The sequence below is a fragment of the Cibotium barometz genome, chromosome 15 (genome assembly GCF_041138505.1).
Source record: "Cibotium barometz isolate CiBa-2024 chromosome 15, ASM4113850v1, whole genome shotgun sequence".
Taxonomy (NCBI): Eukaryota; Viridiplantae; Streptophyta; class Polypodiopsida; order Cyatheales; family Cibotiaceae; genus Cibotium; species Cibotium barometz.
Window position 1 is genome coordinate 3,589,190 of NC_141060.1, and position 21,042 is coordinate 3,610,231.

General features: G+C 47.0%; 1 protein-coding gene across 7 annotated transcripts in view; it reads right to left on the minus strand.

Moving 5' to 3' along the window:
- LOC147630863 (uncharacterized) overlaps window positions 1-21,042 on the minus strand; it is a 48,130-nt gene that overhangs the window by 24,103 nt on the left and 2,985 nt on the right. The gene's annotated exons all lie outside the window — the stretch shown is intronic.

Here is a 21,042-nt window from a genome sequence, read left to right on the forward strand (position 1 = left end):
CTCTCTCTCTCTCTCTCTCTCTCTCTCTCTCTCTCTCTCTCTCTCTCTCTCGCTCCTCTGCCTGTGGGAAGCACTGCAGAATAATCTTGAGGAATGGCTCCGAGTCTCCAAGAGAAGCTCGAGGCCCTCGAGACATCAATGAAGGCACTAATCAAGGAGAACAAGAAGACATCCGATTCCAACCTCAATGAGGTGGAGAACAAGTTACACTGGCACATCATGGCCCTCCAAGTACGGGTCACGGAACTTGAACAAGAGAACACGGCACTCAAGGAGGAGGTGAGTGCACTGAAAGTGGAACTGGTAGCCGTCAAGAACACCGAGAAGGAAGAAGGGGAGAACAAGTTACACCGGCACATCATGGCCCTCCAAGTACGGGTCACGGAACTTGAACAAGAGAACACGGCACTCAAGGAGGAGGTGAGTGCACTGAAAGTGGAACTGGTAGCCGTCAAGAACACCGAGAAGGAAGAAGGGGAGATCAATGGCAACACTCTCACGGCCATCAAAGAAGAGATCTCCAAGGAGATCACAAAGGACATTGAGGGGAAACTTGAAGCCAAGCAATCAAGATGGGTTGAAGTGGTGAAGAAGAACATCCGTAAAGAGGTGAGGGAGGAGACTCAAAGGGAAGAACACCAAATCATTCACACCACCATTGAAGAGGAGAAGATGAGACAGGCCCGCCGCCTCAACATTCGAGTCACAGGTATAGCCGAGACACCTGACTCCACTCCCGAGAAAGATGGACAGCTTCTATGCACGAAGCTCGGCTACAGGGAAGAGGACCCTCTCCCCTTCACCAAAACATGGAGAGCCGGGAAAGACTCAACACGCAAGCGAGCCTCATCCTGCAGTTTGCAGGAGAGACAGAGAGGGCCACCTTCATGAGGAAGAGGGTGATTCTACGAGGATTACAGGGAGATCCATCTATTTGGATGACGACCTTACGAAGATGCAGATAGAACACAGGAAAACATGCATGCCGAGAGTCCTACAGGCCCGGAAAGAGGGCAAGAGAGCATTCTATCGCGATGGTCGTGTCATCATCGATGGCAAGGCCACCGATTAGCGCTAGGCGGCCTATGGGACATCGGTTACGGAGGATCCAGATTCACAGATACATATAGCAGTTTGGAACTGCAATGGAGCACTTTTGACACATCCTGGGAGGATGGAGGAGGTCATGGAGGGACGGGACATCATACTACTTACAGAGACACACCAAAGCCCAGAGAGGGGCCTACCCAAAGTAGAGGGTTATCAGTGGGAGTCTACACACAGGGGGACCACACGGCAGAGCACATCAAGAGGATCTGGAGGTATAGCGATACTCTTTAGGCGAGAGCTACACGAGCACCTACAGGTGGTAGCACGTGACCAGGAGGCTAGAAACATGTGGATCAGGCTGCAGCTCTCAGCAGACAGGGTGTTATACATTGCTCTATGCTACTTCTCTTCTAGAGGATCGAGATATGCCATGATAGCAGAGGAGGAGCATAGAGAGGAGGAGGTACACAGGGCCATTGGGGAAGTCACCATATGCAGCCCTTTCAGATGAGATCATACACTACTCCAACCTGGGGGAAGTCCTCCTTATGGGGGACTTCAATGCACGCACACAGAGCCGACAGTGCGACATTTATGATTTCGAGCACCCCCAAGTGATGCACACACTAGAGGTGGAGGACACGGGAACTTGCAGGGTGTCAGAGGACATGGGGCCGGATAACACCAGATATGGTCATCACTTACTTGAGTTGGGAGCCCAACACCATCTTGTTATTTATAACGGGATGAGACAGTGGCAGGATTCAAGAGCACTGACATGCTTTCCACGGTCAGGGGGAGGTAGCACAATGGACTACATCATGGGGTCTATGGAGACCACAAACGCAGTGACATCTTTCACCATCCCCCCCCCTTGTCCCATCAGTGCGGATCACACGTACCTCTTGCTGTCACTGGCGAGCTCCACACCAACACCCACACAGCCCACACAGGCATCGCCTACCACTTTCTACTTCACCCATGACCTGGCATACATATATGAGCATCAAGTATATGACGGGCTACTCCAGATGGATCCCGTGTCACCTCTAGACACACTCACCACTCAGATGTCATCTCTACTACATACCGCCGCCACCTGCAGCTTCCCCCATCATACACACATTGCACACACAGATAGATCTAGGAGCATGCCCCAGAATCGGTGGTATGATGATGAGTGCAAAGAGCTATACAAACACCTCCGTGCCCAGAGAGCACTTGGGACCATTACAGAGAGACAGTCGAGCCGACAGATAAGGACCCTCACACGCAGTAAGAGGCGTGCATATGAGGAGGCACAGTTGGGGCATCTATGCCTTATATGAGCAGCTCGGGCGCATATGATGTCTCGGGGGGCTATCTGATGTTATTGCTAGCACCATAGGTGTGAAGCAAGGATGCCCACTCTCTCCTAGTACCTACACTATTTGGGTTATACATTGATGAGGTGGCTGACTTCATTGTTCACGGTGGTGGGGACGGGGTAGACATCTCACGTACCACAGTCCACATTATGCTATATGCAGATGATATTATTTTGGTCTCTGAGTCGCGAATGGGACTTAGCATCATCTCCATGCACTCGATGACTTCTGCACATAGAGGGGACTTATAGTGAACCTTTGGAAAACCAAGGTCATGATTTTCCACACCTCAGGACCGGTTCGACGACAGGCCATCTTCACACTAGCAGGAGGACAGGTAGAGGTGGTAGACTCATGTGTACTTGGGGATTACATTTGCGACTCCGCCAGGAAGATTTACTAAGACACAGGCAGCCAAGGATAGACTCACACGAGGGTATGCAGCTCTGGCCATGCTAGAGAGACAATGTCACCAGGCACACTTCCAGGAGCCCCTACGAAGGGGTGATTGTTTGACACACTAGTCACCCCTGCTTTGATGTATGCTGCAGCAGTATAGGCACCTAGGCTCGCCACCTCCACATGGTCTTAGATAGAGAGGCCTCAGATTCTCATGCTCTCACGGATGATCAGCAGTAAACCCTCCGTCCCATATGACATTGTTCGAGCGGAGTTTGCCGCACCTCCTATGCTAGTAGAGGCCCTCTTCCAGTCGATCTGCTTCATACAGAGGATCAGAGATATGCCATTAAATCGACTCTCACAAAGAGCTTTTGAGACATCCAGGCAGCTCGCAGAGTGGAGATAGGAGATCATCGTACTCACAGATGATACAGTGGCTCACTCAGCATGGTCTCAACATAGATCACCTGCCACCTTTCTAGTATGATATACATGCACCACACATCCAGCTCTCACAGTGAGAGGAACAGAGTCCTTCGACAGGATTTATGGCAGCGATACACTCATCAGGAGACTTGGATTACACCCAGCCAGCCTTTACCGCCAAAGATGCTATACTACAGAGATCAGTTTATGCGTATCTCAGCAAATGGATTCATTCAGCGACCCGGATATATGGATGTGTACATGCCTCACAGTGCCTGAGTGGCAATTGGCCAGCTCAGAGTGTCATCACACCAGCTTGAGATTGAGGCAAGTATGCAGACTATACCAGGAGGAGGTTGAGAGTGAGGAGCATTATGTATGCCCAGATGCAGAGCATATAGTGACATTAGAGAGAGATACACCACCATCTTCAGTGGACATCCCTCACTCAGCCAGATCATGGAATCCGCAGACCAGCGCAGATTTGGCCAGTTCTTGCTAGAGACACAGCGCCACAGAGAGGCACTACTACGGAGTCACGGACTCATACCACAGGGAGAGGTGGGCGACAGCTGCAGCTCACTGATTTCTTCCAGAGATCTATCCCAGTGCCTACCCGGACACAGGAGGGGGTTACACTTCAGCGCGCTAAGGACCTCCGAGCCAGACGGAGACCAAGAGCACCAAGCTACCAAACTCCCATACTACATCAGAGGGAGATCACAGAGATACGGGCTCGACATCAGCACCATATCCAGGAGCGACTTGATCACTTACACTCACACCCGGAGATCATGCTCCGAGGGATTTTTGCCTCGCCATCGCCTATGTATCACATATTACACCCCCATTATGGTACTAGTTGGAGCTAGACAGATTTGCATTGCATTCTTGTATACCCTACGCATATAGCAGTAGTGCTCCATCCATCACACCCCCCCCACTAGCTCAGTACTTTCATAGTTTATTTCATGTTCATTTTGTCCTCTCTTTTTTCTGGACATCCAGAGGACACTGACAGTTGTACATTGATTTGTCTCATAGGTCGAGTTCAGCCTCTAGTAGACGTTAATACAGCTTTCTTCTTTCTTTCTTCTTTCTTTCTTCTTTCTCTCTCTCAGCTCACAAAGGATGGGTTTGTGCAGAGACCGGGGTACATCGATGTATATATGTCTCATGCCATGCGCACTACTATTGGGCAGCTTCGGGTATCTTCACACACTCTAGAGATAGAGGCATGGAGAGCTACAGGAGCCCCGAGGGAGACGTATTTGCAGATTGTGCCACATAGAGGTGGAGACAGAGGAGCATTATGTTTGCCATTGCCCAGTATACTATGAGATTCGGGGGAGATACCACTGTCTCTTCAGGGAGGGATTTGGTCCACTCAACAGAGTTATGCAGTTTCATGATCAAAGATACTTGGGGGGATTTTTGATGGAGTTACGACGTCATAGAGAGCGCCTATTACAGCAGCTCCCACAGCAAAGGGATACTACATCTTAGACACGGATCACTACCTTCTTCCAGCCACTCAATGGTGGGACATCCTCCACAGCTCCTTCGGTCCAAACCCGGGTCACTCAGAGACGCACTATCTCTACATCTACTAGTAGAGGAGTGACATCAGCCCGAGCGAGAGAGCTACGATACAAGAGATGCCCCCGCCCACCTGGCCCTCGCCCCCAGGTTGATGAGATCTTGAGGAGACATAGCAGAGAGGACAGACCCCCGATTGATCTAGTACAGATTGGGAGATTGAAACCGGCCTCTGATAGAAACCAGAGTGCGGTAGACTAGCAGTCACCCGTCCAATTGTAGTCTAGATATGAAAACAAAACAGATTGGAGCTAGAGTGCCCAAATCTGAAAACAAAGCGACACCTGTTGGCCCCAAAGCTTGGCGCCCCTTGCGGTATTTCTTTATTCAATTAAAATAATATGAATGGCTGAGTACAACAAAAATCAGCCAAGAGATTACACCTATATGTCCAATCTGACGGCCCACAATACCTCTTAGCATAGAGGATCTATGCACACAGATCTGTGTCTCCAAATAACACACTGTGCCTCCCTCTGATCAGCCAAGACCACTAAGCAGGGCAGCCATGGGCATACATCTGGCATAACTCAAGTGCATGATACAACATCTCAGCTCATACATACATATGCTGTCCAAACTCTGTCTCAACCCTTGTCAATCTACCATACCCCTCCTCTCACAAGGGGCCAGATAACTCATATCTGCAACAGACATCAAGCAGTAGAAAGAGAGATAGATGAACAGAAACGGAGCTTACCAAATTCAGCTCGTGAAACAGCACTGGAGGAAGCAGTGGTACCAATCTGTACTTGCAGGCACTTGTTTCCACAACCCTGCTTCACACGCATGCACGTACTTGTCTGTACCCTCCTCCTTGTGTTCACTTCTATGCTGTCTTTGAATGTACAGATCTGAAAAACAGCCCCGTACCCGTCTGCACTACCTCGGGATACGTGCCAGGAGTTGTACTTGCACACGCACCTTGCTATCCACACTTGTACTCGCCTGAATCGGCGTAATCAGTTCTGTCCAGCACCTGTCCTGCGCCGCCTGCAGCAGTACTTGCTGTACCTGACTGTCCGTACACTGTACGGCAGTCGTACAGTGTTGTACTTGCTGTGTACTTGTCTGCACAGCCTGTACAGAGCCTGTGCGCAGCCAGTCCAGCAGAGAAGAAGACCCGCAGCCTGTCCCAAAGAGAGAGAGAGAGTACTTGCAGCAGATCTGGCCGTACAGTGCTGTACGGCTGGTTTGCACTCAGAAAAACAGCAGCAGCAGCTCACAAAATCTGCAGTCGACTCTTCTCTTCAGCTTCTCCACGCATGTACACAAGCGCATCCCCTCCACGACTCCTTTTCCCAAAAGCTAGAGAGAGGGGGAGGAGAGAGAAGCACTCACTCCAAAAGTGGAGTGGCCTCCTCCCCATAAAAATCCTAGGGCCCCCAAACTTTGAAAGTTCCCTAGGGCCACTAAGGCCTAGGGGCAACTTTAATAAACATTAAAAGTTTAATGTTCTAGTTCCCCCCTTCACACCTAGGGATGTCCACACATCATTAACTCTGTCCGGGCACCCCCCATGTGAATCATTCAATATTCTGACTCTGCAACCACCATGCCCACACTTGTGCTGTTCCATTTTCACAGGGCCATGACATACCCCCCTCTTGAAAAATGGCAAGCGTCCTCGATTGCATTCTGGTGATGCATCAAAATATCCAAAGTGAAATACACAATATGGCAAGATCAGCGTCCCAATCTCTCTAAGCCATACACATGTATCAACATTCACTGCAAACCAATGGCATAGTAATAGTCCAAGTTGTATACCACTGTGAACCATACATATCCACAAAAATCTCATGTGACAAGTACACATATATCATAGAAGTCCCATAAACAGATATACTGTCAGCCTCAGTACGTTCGGGTGAGATAAAAACTGCACCAAGCGACCTCTAGATGTCATCTGAGCCTGTCTGTATCAAGGGAGTGGAGGTGCTACCCCCCTCTTGAGCATCAGGTAATGCTCCAGACCCATGCTCTGCTGAACCTGAATGAGCCACAACAAGAGTCGGCTCTAACTCAAAGGCATCGAGATAAAGCTGCAAAACCTGAGGTGAATCTGTTAAGTCACCTTCCTCCATCCACTTCGCATCCATCGGTGAATAGTTCTTGAACTTCACAAGATAGCGACGGGAAACTTTACCTCGTACCTTCCTTTCTTTATGTGCCAATATCTGCTCTGGAATCAGAACCTCATCAAGTTCCTCAACTTCCGGCTGAGCCTCAACTGATACATCCTCAGGCACATCCCCACGGAAAGGTCTAAGGAGACTCACGTGAAAAGCATTGTGAATCCTCCAGTGATCTGGTAACTTCAAACGATAGGTTACCTCACCAATCTTTTCCAAAACCTGAAAAGGCCCATAATATCGCATGCTCAATTTAGGGAATAAGCGCTCTTTACCCTTCATCTTCTTGAGTCTAGCCTTTTCAAAGCGCAAAAGAACCCAATCACCCAATGCAAACTGTAAATCACGTCTGTGACGGTCTGCGGCTTTCTTTTGCTTCTGCTGAGTTTTCTGGAGGGCCAACTTAACTCTCTGATAAGCTTCATCCAAGCTCTCCACATACTGATCAGCCTCAAAGATCTTATCTTTTGTATGCAAAATGGGTGGTACCTTCTTCCCTCCTTCTACAATCTCAAAAGGCGCCTTGCCTGTCGAGGTATGTACAGTGTTGTTATATGCAAACTCCACCAAAGGAAGATACTTTTCCCATTGTTGCTTGTGCTCTGACACATAACACTTGAGAAGATCCAATACTGTAGAGTTAGCCTCTTCTGACTGACCATCTGTCTGTGGATGAAATGATGATGAAAACTTGAGAGTTGTACCCATGTTGTCAAACAACCCTCTCCAGAACAAACTCGTCATCCGTGGATCACGGTCACTAATGATAGACGTAGGCAAGCCATGATACTTGAAGATGTTCGCCATGAACAACTTCACCATATGATCCACTTTAATTGTCTTCCGCACGGGAATGAAATGAGCCTGCTTACTGAACCTGCATATGATAGTCCAGATGCCATCATTTCCCGTTTGTGTCCGTGGAAGATCAAATACAAAATCCATGGCAATGCTCTCCCACGGTCTATCTGGAATAGGTAAAGGCTGTAATAACCCTGGTGTCTTCTGACGGTCAAACTTTACCTTCTGACATACGATGCATTGCCTCACAAAGGCATCAACATCTCTTCTCAAGGTTGGCCAATAAAAGAAAGTCTCCACTGCTTTGACCGTGGCGTCAATACCTCTATGACCTGCATACGGTGGAGCATGACTTTCAATCATAACCTTGAGTCGCAATGGCCTGGTAACACACAGTCTGCCATGCATCAATAAAAACCCATCTCTGAGAGTATAGTGCTCATGCCGCTGACCCTCAGACATCTGATCATACAACCTTTCAAAGTCCTCATCATGGGCATACTACTCTTTCATTTCATCAAGCTCATGATGATAAGCAAGTGAAACTGCAGAGACCTGTGGCTTGCGTGACAAAGCATCTGCCACTACATTCTTTTTGCCTTCCACATGCACAATCTGGAAGTGAAACATTGACAAAAAGTTTGCCCAACGCATATGCTTCTCTGAAAGCTTAGTCTGCGTGAGGAAATAACGCAAGGTCTGATGATCTGTCTGTACAGTGAAATCAGCCCCAAGCAAGTAGTGTTTCCATGTAGAAAGAGCGTGAATTACAGCCAACATCTCTTTCTCATACACCTGTAAATGCTTCTCGGCATCTTGCAAAACTCTACTCTCATAGGCTATCACATGTCCCTCTTGCATGAGAACTGCACCAATGCTACTTCCACAGGCATCACACTGGACAACAAAAGCCTTTCGGAGGTCCAGTAACACCAATACTGGGTCCGAAGTAAGCTTTTCTTTGAGCTTTTTGAATGCTGTAATTTCCCGATCAGCCCATCTAAACGGAGTTGCCTTCTTCGTCAAAGCATGAAGAGGCGAAGCAATTTCAGCAAAGTGCCGTATGTAACGCCTGTAATAAGAACACAATCCTAGAAAACTGCGTACATCATGCACGGTCCTCAAAGCTGGCCAATTAAGTATTGCTTCCACCTTTGCTGGATCCATACGGACTCCATGACCAGACACAATATGCCCCAAGAAATGTATCTCCTGCAAGAAAAACTCACTCTTCTTGCCATTAACAACCAACCTATGGTTTCTGAGTTCTGCAAACACAATGGCCAAATGCCTTCTATGCTCTTCCTCAGTTTGTGAATGCACAATCGTATCATCAAAGAATGTGCCCACAAACTCTCTATGAGGCCGGAAAATCATGTCCATCATTCTATTAAATGTGGCAGGCGCATTCGTCAAACCAAAGGGCATAACCAAGAACTCATTCAACCCAAACATGGTTCAGAATGCTGTCTTATGCACATCCTCGGGTCTAATGCGTATCTGATGATACCCGCTTTTCAAGTCAATACGACTAAAAACTGTGGAGCCCTGTAAGCGGTCCAATATGTCATCGATCCTCCGTATGGGGAATCGATTCTTGATGGTATTCTTGTTCAGCGCCCTGTAATCAATACACATGCGCCAAGAACCATCCTTTTTCTGCACCAAGAGCACAGGTGAGCAAAAGAGTGATGAGCTAGGCTGAATCAACCCCTTATTCAAAAGCTCCTGCACCTGACTCATAATCTCTTCCTGTTGGGCTGCACTAACACGGTACGGCGGTCTATTCGGTGGAGTACTACCAGGAATCAGATCTATGGCATGATCTTCTGGCCTCTCAAGAGGTAATTCTCCTGGCAATGACTCGGAAAAACAGTCTTGAAACCCACTTAAGAAATCAGTCCTGTCCTTATCTAACATAGACAAATTAGACTTAGACTCATCATCCTGTGCATCCTACATAAATCAAGTACGCGGAAAGATGCTTTTTCATTACTGATGAAATCGCCGAAGCGGATACAATAGGAACAGATTCCCCTTTGAGTTTTACATCCAATACATGCTCTTTCCCTCTATGAGTCAGAGTGATTTTCCTATTGTAAGTATCCACCACCGCATGTATCCTGTGGCACCATGGCATCCCCAACAAAACATCACAGCCATCCAAAGGCATGATGAAGAACTCTTCGCTGTCCACATAACCCTGCAAATGAAGCCGAAGCTTCCCAATGATAGGAGTAACGGGTTCTGCATACCCTGGACAAGCCATATTTGCCTCATGTAACGGCCCCATCTCCTCTGCGCGAATCCCCAATCGGCCAGCCAAATCTGGTGAAATGAAGTTGGCTCTAGCACCTGTGTCAAAGAAGATCAAGGCATTCTGATCTCTCACTTTGCCCCATGCCCTGCACAACTCTGTGGCTTCACCACCTAGCTGCTCCCCCACAAGATCAAGAACTAAGCCTGCAGAAGGCTTTGGTTTCTTTGGCTTGGGCTCTCCTTTATTGTCAAAATCCTTTTGGGACTTTCTTTTGGGACAATTGAATGACATATGCCCCTCTTCAGTACAGTAAAAACACTTTTGAGCATCTCTCAAAGCCTGTCTTTCCTCAGAAGTCCTCTTGGGCATTGGCAACTTCTTATACTTTGTCTCTGAAGACCCTTTAGCATCACGAGAAGCATGCCCAAATTTTTCAGCTTCCTTGCTCAATTTCTTACTGCCTTTAAACCCAGATGAACCACCAGTGAGTAACGCATTAGCTGTCATAGCATTTTCAATCATCTGTGACATGTTCGTTACTCGTCTTTATACAATAATCTCGTACCTGTTTGGGCAGCCCACAACAATACTTCTCTACCTGCTCAGATAATGGCACGCCACGGTAAGAAGTCACTGGGAGTAAAGCTTCCCAAAACTTCTTGTTATAATCCTCCAAACTATCACACTTTGAAGCATCCAGCTTATGCCATGCGGTCATAACATCCACCTCGAATGTAGATGTGAGCCATACGGAAGAGAACCTGTTTAAATTGGACCCATGTAGTGGGTGCTATGCCCTGCAAAAGAAGAGTAGACCACCACTGCAAAGCATTGCCCTTGAGAAAAGTGGCAGCTTTCCTCACCTTAGAGGACTCTGTGTAATTCCCACCAGAAAAAGCAGCATCAAACTGCTGTAAAAAGGTAAGTGCTTTAAGTTTATCCTTGGCCCCACTGAATGTGTCAAACTTCACTGCAGCTCCCCCTTCCTTGTAATCCTTCGCCTTTCCCATAGGCGTTAGATTATCATATGGAAGTGGTTTCGCAAGATTGCTGCCCCCAACATTCATACCCATCATTGGGTCAACATTTCCCATTCCCACACCAGGCATACCATACATTCGAGCCATGTTTCCAAACATTCCATTATGCATACCTGGCTGCATACCACCAAACATATTGCCATGCATCCCAAGTTGCATGCCTCCAAACACATTTCCTTGCATACCGGATTGCATACCACCATACATATTCCCTTGCATGCTAGGCTGAAAATTGGCTCCAAAAGGCCCATACATACCCATGCCTCCCTGAGGGTAACCCCCAGTCATGGATTGGAACACCAAACCACCACCAAAATAACCTGGATGCATATTCTGCTGAGGAATAGGTGGCTGTCCATAGAAGGAACTCTGAGAGTTTGCACCATAAGCATGCTGCATATTCGGAAACTGGCCAAAAGATGGTTCCTATGGGATGTTGGGGTAAAGGCATAATGCCCACCCTTATAGTGTGTACAAGCCCATAAGTTATAGTACATAGTACACTTAGTACTTTTAATGTACTAAGTGCACTATGTGTACTAGTGCAATATACATGTGTGATAGGGGAGTCACACACTCATGCCTCATGAGTTGACTTATCCCCACAACTCTCTCTCTCTCTCTCTCCCTTGTTCTTCTGTGTATGTCTCCCACATGAATTAACCTAACCCTAATTCTTCCTTCTCCCACAACTGGTATCAGAGCTTGAGGGAGGTTTGCCCAGCCAATCAGGCGCATACCCAGAAGCTCCTTCTCGTTGAAGAAAGCACGGTGACCAGCTTCTGTCAAGTTGCGCTAGAGGGAGGTTTGCCCAGCCAATCAGGTGAATCTTCGTAGAAGGCTGCCCAGGCTGCCTAGCGCAGTTAACCTACAGCAGCTGGGCGTAGGCAGCCCAGCCAGCGTGGGCTGTGCAAACTCTTTGTGAGCTGTGCGAACTCAGGCGATAGCACCACTAGGCGAAGGCAGGCGAGCGAAGAAGCTTGAGCGAAGGCGGGCGTTTAATCATTCGCAGACAAGCGAAGGCAGCGTGGCGATTTGGTCGACGGCTGGCTACGTGAGCGACTCGTCCCGTGTAGCGCTGGCCAGGCGAAGGCAAATCCGTCTCAGCTTTCCGCCCCTTGCTACGCCCTGTGTTGCAGGCAACACACTTTTTTCTACACGCGGCGACCACGGATCCTCATCACGGTGAGAAGAGATCTGCATCGGAGGAGCCTTCTCCGTCAGAGAGCCATAGCGGTAGCGTTGAGAGGGTCTCGCATGATCTTGAAGAAGAGCAAGAGAACAAGAACCCACACAGAGGAGAGGTTGGAGGCCCCGAGGGCCCCGAACCCACTCGCTTCGGTGACTGGGAGAAAGGCGGTCGATGCTCTGACTTCTGAAATTGCTGCACGCCTGAAGAGCCCTCCCATAGCAACAAGCAGGAGCAACTGCATAAGCATCAGCACCAAATTCATCAACCCGCCTGCAAATCAAAGAAAAATCAGAAAATTACAAGGTATTCTGCTTCAATTTTTTTTTTGGGATTTGCAAATTGAGCAAGTACAGTAATCAATTGAGCAGGTACAGGTGCCAAATTGCTCAATTTTTGAGCAAAATTGGCAAAATTGGGTGACATTGGTCACAATAAGGATCAATTTGCAGGAAATTGGTCACAATCAGGATCAATTTGCAGGAAATTGGATGTCGAAATTTGGGGCTTTTGATGTAATTGTGCAATTAAGCACTCATACATGTTGTATGATGTGAGAAATCGCACATTTGGGCAAAATTGCAGCAAATTGCAGTGCAAATCAAGGGGCTTTTGTGCCGATTTGGTTGATTTGCATGCAGGCAATCGCAGTTGATGCTGTGGATAATGTGTTGATACCTTACAAGCACTCAATGTGCCTGTAAATCAAGGGGCTTTCATTATTTGGATGTATATGTGGCCAGGGGGAAGCATCGTGAACACTCTGGATGCCTTCATGTGCGTCAATGTACCATGTATGATCAGAAATTGATCTTAAATCAAGGGGCTTTTCAAGTTCGTATGCTTGTTGAGCTTGGCAAAGCAGCAGGCAAGACATTTATGCCTTGAATCCTCAAAAATCAGCTTGCAGTCAAGGGGCTTTTGCCCAATTTCTGTTCGGGACTGTTGTATGCAGTGTACGGGACTGTAAAAGTCTGATTTTCACTCATTTGGACAGCCAGGAGAGCATTTATTGCTACTGTACCTGCTGGTACAGATTTGGCACAGCTTTGTACAAGTTTTGGCATGGCTGTACACTGTTTTGAGTGACCAAAAGGTTCAATTTCAGCTGCTGTACTTGCCGGTACAGGTTTGGTACATCATTGGTGAGCACTTGGTACTGCTGTACAGTACTTTGGAAGGGCAACAGAGCACATTTAAGGTGCTGTCCAAAATCTGCAGCAACCAGATTTTGGTGATTTCATCACATAAAGTGGGAGAAAAGTTGCATTCTTGCTTCCGCAGTGGGATATAAAGCTTGGGAGAAAAACTGTGAGCACTTTGTGTGCTTTTGGTGCAGTGTTTGCACATTTTGCAGGGAGTCAGGCATTGAGACAGGTTGCATATTGCTATGGCAACCACAGGTGAGAGCTCTTCATTGCTTCACATCAAGAAGCTTGAAGACTCGCATAATTATGATATTTGGCAAACCCAGTGCTACAATGTGTTGCTCCAGAAAAAGCAGCACAAGCTTATCAAAGAAAGGGGTGTAATGCCCGCTTCTCTTACTGCTGAAGAGTGGGAAGATATGGATGAGCTGGCAAGATCTACTATCATGTTGTCTGTGTCAGACTCATTACTTTTCAGCATTCGTGAAGAGAAGACAGCTTGGGGAATGTGGCAGAGATTGCAGGACTTGTATGCCCAACAAAGTGCCTCAAGCAAAGTGTATTGGTTGAAGAAACTCATAGGTCTTCAGATGAAGGAAGGGGCATCTATGACAGCCCATCTAAATGAGTTTAATGGTATTGTCAGCCAGGTCATTAATCAAAAGTTGGCAATGGACGATGAGTTCAAAGCCACTTTTCTGTTATGCACTTTGCCAGAGAGTTGGGACACATTCAGGACAGCCACTAGCAATTCGCATGCTATGCTGTCATGTGCAGATGTTGAGGGTGCTCTTCTTCAAGAAGAGATGAACAGGAAAAACAACTCTGTTGGAAAGTCCAATGCAATGAATGCACGTGGGAGATCCCAGCAAAGGGGGAAAAGCCAAGAAAGGGGAAGGAGCAAGTCTCGCTCCAAAAAGGATTTGGAATGCCATTATTGTGGCAAGAAGGGACACATTAAAAAGCAATGCTACAAATGGAAAAATGATCAAAAGGAAAAGGGAAAAGGCAAAGACAAAGAGAAAGATGAAGCCAAAGATGTAAAGCCAAAGGGCAAAAGTGGAGTCAAGATTGAAGAAATCAATGTGTCACATGCAGGTGGCAGTGAGGATGAGGTCCTATTTACGTCTTCACTTGATGCCCATTCACTTCTTACAGGTGGTCATGGTATGCACTCATGGATCATTGATTCAGGTGCCTCCTTTCATGTCACAGGTTGCAGAGACTTGTTTGTCAGGTATACTGCTGGCAATGAAGGAGTGGTTTATTTGGGTGATAACCATGCATGCAAGATTCTTGGCAGAGGTGATGTGAGGCTTGTGTTTTCAGATGGCTCACAGCTTATGCTCCATGATGTCAGGCATGTGCCTGAGATCAAGAAGAACCTGCTTTCTACTGGACAGCTTGATGATGCTGATTATGTTACCACATTTGGTAGTGGAAAGTGGAAAATTAGTAAGGGCTCACTGGTTGTTGCCAGAGGCTCTAAGGTGGACACTCTTTATTTCATGCATGCAGGTGTTTGTCACCATGCTAATGTAAATGCAACCGAGCTGCCGGAAATTTCTATGTGGCATAGCCGGTTGGGACACATGAGTGTCAAGGGAATGGAGCAATTGTCTCGTTTGGGTTACTTGCCTTCTCTAAAGTTTTCAAGTTTTCAGTTTTGTGAGCATTGTATATATGGTAGGCAACTACAGTGCCCCCACAAGAAAGCTCTTGGACAGAAAGATGCTCAGTTAGAGCTTGTGCATACAGATGTATGTGAGATGCCTCAGCTTTCTTTGGGAGGAGCAAAATACTTTGTGTCCTTTATTGATGATGCCACACGTAAGGTGTGGGTCTATCCTCTTCGTTTGAAGAGTGATACATTCTCAGTGTTTCAGAAGTTTGTTGCTCTTGTTGAGAATCAAACTGGCAAAACACTGAAGGCTTTGCGTTCCGACAATGGTGGAGAGTATATGTCCAAACAGTTTCAGGACTTTTGTGCGGCTAAAGGCATCAAGAGGGAGCTCTCTACTCCTTATGATCCTCCACAAAACGGGGCAGCAGAGAGGATGAACAGGACCATTCAGGAGAAGGTCCGTTCTATGTTGTCACATGCTGCATTACCTCATGGTTTTTGGGCTGAAGCTGTTATGACAGCCGTTCACCTTATAAACAGGTCACCTAACACGAGGCTTGGTGGGAAAGTGCCAGAAGAAGTATGGACAAGGAAGCCTCCGTCATACAAGCACTTGAAAGTGTTTGGTTGCGTTGCGTACGTGCACATACGCAGGGAAATGCGCACCAAACTTGATCCAAAGTCTCACAAATGCATATTCCTAGGATATGGTAACAGAGGTGAAATGGGGTATAGACTTTGGGATCCCATGAATAGAAAGATCATACGCAGCAATGATGTCATTTTTGATGAAACATGCATGTATAAGGAGCCTGCAAGGCAACAGGAGCCTGGCAGAGTCATCTTTGATGATGATGGACATCATGGACAACAACAAAGGGCTGTAAATCAGCCATTACAGCAGGAAAACCAGCCCTTAAATGGTGCTGAAAATGGTCCAAATGGACAGCCAGAGATGGCAGAAGATATCCCTATGGATATACCACAGTTAGAGGAGATACCGGGCATGATTTTTCAGCCTTATGACATGGAACAGGAGCCACCAATGGGTGATATGCAGGCTGGACAGCAACCTGCAAATGATGGTCATTGGGTACGGAGGTCCACAAGACCCTCCAGAGCCCCTGACAGGTTTGTTCCAAGGGTTGACTACTTGATGCTCACTGACTGTGGGGAGCCCTCATGTTACAAAGAGGCTTTACAGAGGGCAGACAAAGCTCTATGGGAGCGTGCCATGAAATCAGAGATGGATTCTCTGCACAAAAATGGAACTTGGAAGTTGGTGCATTTGCCTGCAGGCAAGAAGGTTTTGCCATGCAAGTGGGTATACAGGCTCAAAGTTGCACCAGATGCAAAGCCAAGATACAAAGCCAGGTTAGTGGCTAAGGGCTTCAAGCAGGAATATGGTGTGGACTTTGATGAGATCTTCTCTCCAGTGGTCAAAATGACCACACTTAGAGCTGTGTTGGCTTTGGTTGCACATGATGATCTGGACTTGATTCAGATGGATGTGAAGACTGCTTTTCTTCACGGTGATCTCCATGAGGAGATATATATGCAGCAGCCAGAGGGTTATGCAGTGAGTGGAAAGGAGAAGCTTGTATGCAAGCTGAAAAAGAGTCTTTATGGGCTCAAACAGGCACCAAGAGAATGGTATCATAAATTTGATACATTCATGAAATCTCAGAAATTCAGGAGAAGTGACATAGATCACTGCTTGTACACCAAGAAAGCTTTGGATGGCAGTCTATTGATCCTCATCTTGTATGTTGATGATATGTTGATTGCCGGGAAATCTCGTAAAGAGATGGATGCCTTGAAGAAGAGGCTGCATGAAACCTTTGATATGAAGGATTTGGGTGATGCAAATCACATTTTGGGTATGCGGATACTTCGGGACAGAAATCAGCATGTGTTGTATTTGTCTCAGAAGGAATACATTGGCAAAGTCTTGCAGAGGTTCAATATGGACGGGGGGAAGAAGACTAGTACTCCTTTGCCTCCATATGTGAAACTCAGTGCTATGGACAGCCCACAGTCAGATAGAGACAGGGCTGATATGGCCAAGATTCCGTATGCTTCAGCTTGTGGCAGTCTCATGTATGCCATGGTTGCTACTAGGCCGGACATTGCATTTGCAGTGGGAGTGGTTTCTAGATACATGGCCAACCCTGGCAAGAAGCATTGGGAAGCAGTGAAAGGTGTCATGAGATACCTGAAGGGCACACAGGATATGTGCATATGTTTTGGCAAACAGGATGCATTAGTGCATGGTTACACGGATTCGGATTATGCCGGTCATCCAGATAACCGGAAGTCTACTACCGGTTATGTGTTTACATTCACAGGAGGTGCTGTGTCATGGATATCCAGGATGCAGAAGTGCACTGCCTTATCTACTACAGAGGCCGAGTATATTGCAGCCACAGAGGCTTGCAAGGAGGCATTATGGCTATCTCAGTTAGTGGTTGATTTGGGCTATACAGGGGATATTCCATTGTTGCATTGTGATAGTCAGAGTGCCATCCAGTTGGCAAAGAACCCTGTCTTTCATGCAAAGACGAAGCATGTGGATGTGAAGTATCACTTCATCAGAGAGGTGATAGAGAACAAGCAAATTCAGCTTGTTAAGATTCATACGGATGACAACCCGGCTGATCTGTTGACAAAGAGTTTGCCTCCGGAGCGTTTTGCTCATTGCAGACACTTGATGGGCATTGGATGAGGCCAGTTTCAGCCTTGATATGGCCTTGTATATTATCATGTACATGCTGATTTTTTCTTTTCCTTTACTTAAGGGCACTTTGCCTTTAAGTGGGAGGTTGTTGGGGTAAAGGCATAATGCCCACCCTTATAGTGTGTACAAGCCCATAAGTTATAGTACATAGTACACTTAGTACTTTTAATGTACTAAGTGCACTATGTGTACTAGTGCAATATACATGTGTGATAGGGGAGTCACACACTCATGCCTCATGAGTTGACTTATCCCCACAACTCTCTCTCTCTCTCTCTCCCTTGTTCTTTTCTGTGTATGTCTCCCACATGAATTAACCTAACCCTAATTCTTCCTTCTCCCACAGTGGGATGGCACCACTATGACCCTGAGGAAGATTCTTTGAACGAACCTTCTTCTTCTTTTTCTCGGGCTCTGTGCAGGGCTCTGTGCGAGATCTCATAAATTCAGCAAATCTCTCACTCTGTGTGAGCTACATAAAAGTATCCATAACACTAGCCAAACGATCTTTGAACCGAGCATCATCATCCTCTTTACCATGCACATCTTCTGGCTGTGTTACATCCTCATAAGGCTCAACATCTGCAGCCTGTTCTCCTGCAAAAATATCCTCAGATACATCTCTCTCAGAAGAAGTCTCTTGCTCTTCTTCTTCATGATAGAAGTACTCATCCTCTGTATCAGACATGTTTGCTGAATTTTCATCGATGGCTTTCTTCAAAGCAACCACGAGCTCACCCCCTTCAGAAAGTTGATGATTGGTCCCGGGGACGGAACCTTGAAACCGGCCTCTGATAGAAACCAGAGTGTGGTAGACTAGCAGTCACCCGTCCACTTGTAGTCTAGATATGAAAACAAAACAGATTGGAGGCTAGAGTGCCCAATCTGAAAACAAAGCGACACCTATTGGCCCCAAAGCTTGGCGCCCCTTGCGGTATTTCTTTATTCAATTAAAATAATATGAATGGCTGATTACAACAAAAATCAGCCAAGAGATTACACCTGTATGTCCAATCTGACGGCCCACAATACCTCTTAGCACAGAGGATCTATGCACACAGATCTGTGTCTCCAAATAACACACTGTGCCTCCCTCTGATCAGCCAAGACCACTAAGTAGGGCAGCCATGAGCATACATCTGGCATAACTCAAGTGCATGATACAACATCTCAGCTCATACATACATATGCTGTCCAAACTCTGTCTTAACCCTTGTCAATCTGCCATACCCCTCCTCTCACAAGGGGCCAGATAACTCATATCTGCAACAAACATCAAGCAGTAGAAAGAGAGATAGATAAACAGAAACGGAGCTTACCAAATTCAGCTCGTGAAACAGCACTGGAGGAAGCAACGGTACCAATCTGTACTTGCAGGCACTTGTTTCCACAACCCTGCTTCACACGCATGCACGTACTTGTCTGTACCCTCCTCCTTGTGTTCACTTCTATGCTGTCTTTGAATGTACAGATCTGAAAAACAGCCCCGTACCCGTCTGCACTACCTCGGGATACATGCCAGGAGTTGTACTTGCACACGCAGCCTGCTGTCCACACTTGTACTCGCCTGAATCGGCGTAATCAGTTCTGTCCAGCACCTGTCCTGCGCCGCCTGCAGCAGTACTTGCTGTACCTGATTGTCCGTACACTGTACGGCAGTCGCACAATGTTGTACTTGCTGTGTACTTGTCTGCCCGGCCTGTACAGAGCCTGTGCGCAGCCAGTCCCGCAGAGAAGAAGACCCGCAGCCTGTCCCAAAGAGAGAGAGAGAGTACTTGCAGCAGATCTGGCCGTACAGTGCTGTACGGCTGGTTTGCACTCAGAAAAACAGCAGCAGCAGCTCACAAAATCTGCAGTCGACTCTTCTCTTCAGCTTCTCCACGCATGTACACAAGCGCATCCCCTCCACGACTCCTTTTCCCAAAAGCTAGAGAGAGGGGGAGGAGAGAGAAGCACTCACTCCAAAAGTGGAGTGGCCTCCTCCCCATAAAAATCCTAGGGCCCCCAAACTTTGAAAGTTCCCTAGGGCCACTAAGGCCTAGGGGCAACTTTAATAAACATTAAAAGTTTAATGTTCTAGTTCCCCCCTTCACACCTAGGGATGTCCACACATCATTAACTCTGTCCGGGCAACCCCCATGTGAATCATTCAATATTCTGACTCTGCAACCACCATGCCCACACTTGTGCTGTTCCATTTTCACAGGGCCATGACAGAGATATCTTGCCCCTAACCCGATTTATGACATCCTACACCCAATCATTGGCACCGGCGGTTGGAGCTAGATGCTTTATTGGATGTATTTACCCCCCCTCCGTCCCACCCACACCCCATAGTAGTTAACCAGAGCCCTGTATGTGATTTATCTCCACATTATAGAGTATTTTGTACTTTTTTTTCTTTTGTATCCATTTGATGTCCATTGAGACATGATGATGATGTACAAAGGTTTTGTCTCATAGGCCGTTTTTTGGCCTTTAGAAGACGTTAATAAAATCTTTCTTTCTTTCTCTCTCTCTCTCTCAAATAGCAAAGCCCAGCCTTGGGAGACCTCACAGCTGACCATTACTAGCTTCTTCCAAGTATAGGGTGGCAGCATTAGTCGGCAACCCAAAGAGGTACTTGAGCCCACAGACTCACCCAGGACCAATCACCCTAGTACGCCGAACCACAGCCCACCTGGACCATCTGAAGTCACCTTGGACCACATTCGCCAGCTACAATGGATCCGACATCCATGGGCCCCAAGTCCACAGCCGCCTTCCATACGGCAGCTTCAGATTGGGTGATTCTCTAGCACACAAGGACACTCCCCCACCCATGATGAACATGGCAAGTCTCTTGACAGTCATAGACTCCCCTATACTGGATATTCTGGATGGATGAGGATGGCAACACACACGCATGAGATCTCCTTTATACTGGTATAAAGATGTATTGCGCAGTTATCCACATGCTCAATATGATGCCCACTATGATGATGTTGATAATGATAATGATATAAGGAAGGAGAAATCTTTAGGTCAAGGATTAAGATCTGTATTGTACTCATTTCAACTCCATAATCAAGCAAATACACCAAAGGATTGCAGCCCTTCAGTGGGATATTGGGACCCAATCTGGGGTCTCATGTAACCTCTATCTTCTGCTCTCTTCAGTTAATGAGCCAACGTACTCTTGCACAGCTCAGTCATGTCCAAGTGATAGTGCCGTATGTGACAGGTATTAACACGAGTAACAATGGACAACCTTCATCCCACTGG